The sequence below is a fragment of the Musa acuminata genome, unplaced genomic scaffold (genome assembly GCF_036884655.1).
Source record: "Musa acuminata AAA Group cultivar baxijiao unplaced genomic scaffold, Cavendish_Baxijiao_AAA HiC_scaffold_263, whole genome shotgun sequence".
NCBI classification, from domain to species: domain Eukaryota; kingdom Viridiplantae; phylum Streptophyta; class Magnoliopsida; order Zingiberales; family Musaceae; genus Musa; species Musa acuminata.
Genome location: NW_027020527.1, coordinates 17,501 through 20,000, shown reverse-complemented (window position 1 = coordinate 20,000; position 2,500 = coordinate 17,501).

Genomic DNA, 2,500 nt, shown 5'->3' with positions numbered 1-2,500 from the left:
GCCAGTTTTGTCCCGTTTTTGGGCCGTTTTGGCCAGTTTTTGGCCTGTTCTTGCGTCGCGCGGTGACCGTCGTGAGCGGAGCAAAATGTCAGCCATCTCAGCACCCTGGAACCCCCCGGGTGGCACAGGGCTGGATGGGGCTTTCGTATAGCAGGGACGGTGCTGCCTCTCGCTTCGCTCGCTGTCCGCCGCTCGCCGCTCGCTCGCGCAGCCAAAAATGGCCAGTTTTGGCCCGTTTTTGGGCCGTTTTGGCCAGTTTTTGGCCTGTTCTTGCGTCGCGCGGTGACCGTCGTGAGCGGAGCAAAATGTCAGCCATCTCAGCACCCTGGAACCCCCCGGGTGGCACAGGGCTGGATGGGGCTTTCGTATAGCAGGGACGGTGCTGCCTCTCGCTTCGCTCGCTGTTCGCCGCTCGCCGCTCGCTCGCGCAGCCAAAAATGGCCAGTTTTGGCCCGTTTTGGCCAGTTTTTGGCCTGTTTTTGCGTTGCGCGGTGACCATCTTGAGCGGAGCAAAATGTCAGCCATCTCAGCACCCTGGAACCCCCCGGGTGGCACAGGGCTGGATGGGGCTTTCGTATAGCAGGGACGGTGATGCCTCTCGCTTCGCTCGCTGTCCGCCGCTCGCTGCTCGCTCGCGCAGCCAAAAATGGCCAGTTTTGGCCCGTTTTTGGGCCGTTTTGGCCTGTTTTTGGGCTGTTCTTGCGTCGCGCGGTGACCGTCGTGAGCGGAGCAAAATGTCAGCCATCTCAGCACCCTGGAACCCCCCGGGTGGCACAGGGCTGGATGGGGCTTTCGTATAGCAGGGACGGTGCTGCCTCTCGCTTCGCTCGCTGTCCGCCGCTCGCCGCTCGCTCGCGCAGCCAAAAATGGCCAGTTTTGTCCCGTTTTTGGGCCGTTTTGGCCTGTTTTTGGGCTGTTCTTGCGTCGCGCGGTGACCGTCGTGAGCGGAGCAAAATGTCAGCCATCTCAGCACCCTGGAACCCCCCGGGTGGCACAGGGCTGGATGGGGCTTTCGTATAGCAGGGACGGTGCTGCCTCTCGCTTCGCTCGCTGTCCGCCGCTCGCCGCTCGCTCGCGCAGCCAAAAATGGCCAGTTTTGGCCCGTTTTTGGGCCGTTTTGGCCAGTTTTTGGCCTGTTCTTGCGTCGCGCGGTGACCGTCGTGAGCGGAGCAAAATGTCAGCCATCTCAGCACCCTGGAACCCCCCGGGTGGCACAGGGCTGGATGGGGCTTTCGTATAGCAGGGACGGTGCTGCCTCTCGCTTCGCTCGCTGTTCGCCGCTCGCCGCTCGCTCGCGCAGCCAAAAATGGCCAGTTTTGGCCCGTTTTGGCCAGTTTTTGGCCTGTTTTTGCGTTGCGCGGTGACCATCTTGAGCGGAGCAAAATGTCAGCCATCTCAGCACCCTGGAACCCCCCGGGTGGCACAGGGCTGGATGGGGCTTTCGTATAGCAGGGACGGTGATGCCTCTCGCTTCGCTCGCTGTCCGCCGCTCGCTGCTCGCTCACGCAGCCAAAAATGGCCAGTTTTGGCCCGTTTTTGGGCCGTTTTGGCCTGTTTTTGGCCTGTTCTTGCGTCGCGCGGTGACCGTCGTGAGCGGAGCAAAATGTCAGCCATCTCAGCACCCTGGAACCCCCCGGGTGGCACAGGGCTGGATGGGGCTTTCGTATAGCAGGGACGGTGCTGCCTCTCGCTTAGCTCGCTGTCCGCCGCTCGCCGCTCGCTCGCGCAGCCAAAAATGGCCAGTTTTGTCCCGTTTTTGGGCCGTTTTGGCCTGTTTTTGGGCTGTTCTTGCGTCGCGCGGTGACCGTCGTGAGCGGAGCAAAATGTCAGCCATCTCAGCACCCTGGAACCCCCCGGGTGGCACAGGGCTGGATGGGGCTTTCGTATAGCAGGGATGGTGCTGCCTCTCGCTTCGCTCGTTGTCCGCCGCTCGCCGCTCGCTCGCGCAGCCAAAAATGGCCAGTTTTGGCCCGTTTTTGGGCCGTTTTGGCCAGTTTTTGGCCTGTTCTTGCGTCGCGCGGTGACCGTCGTGAGCGGAGCAAAATGTCAGCCATCTCAGCACCCTGGAACCCCCCGGGTGGCACAGGGCTGGATGGGGCTTTCGTATAGCAGGGACGGTGCTGCCTCTCGCTTCGCTCGCTGTCCGCCGCTCGCCGCTCGCTCGCGCAGCCAAAAATGGCCAGTTTTGGCCCGTTTTGGCCAGTTTTTGGCCTGTTTTTGCGTTGCGCGGTGACCATCTTGAGCGGAGCAAAATGTCAGCCATCTCAGCACCCTGGAACCCCCCGGGTGGCACAGGGCTGGATGGGGCTTTCGTATAGCAGGGACGGTGATGCCTCTCGCTTCGCTCGCTGTCCGCCGCTCGCTGCTCGCTCGCGCAGCCAAAAATGGCCAGTTTTGGCCCGTTTTTGGGCCGTTTTGGCCTGTTTTTGGGCTGTTCTTGCGTCGCGCGGTGACCGTCGTGAGCGGAGCAAAATGTCAGCCATCTCAGCACCCTGGAACC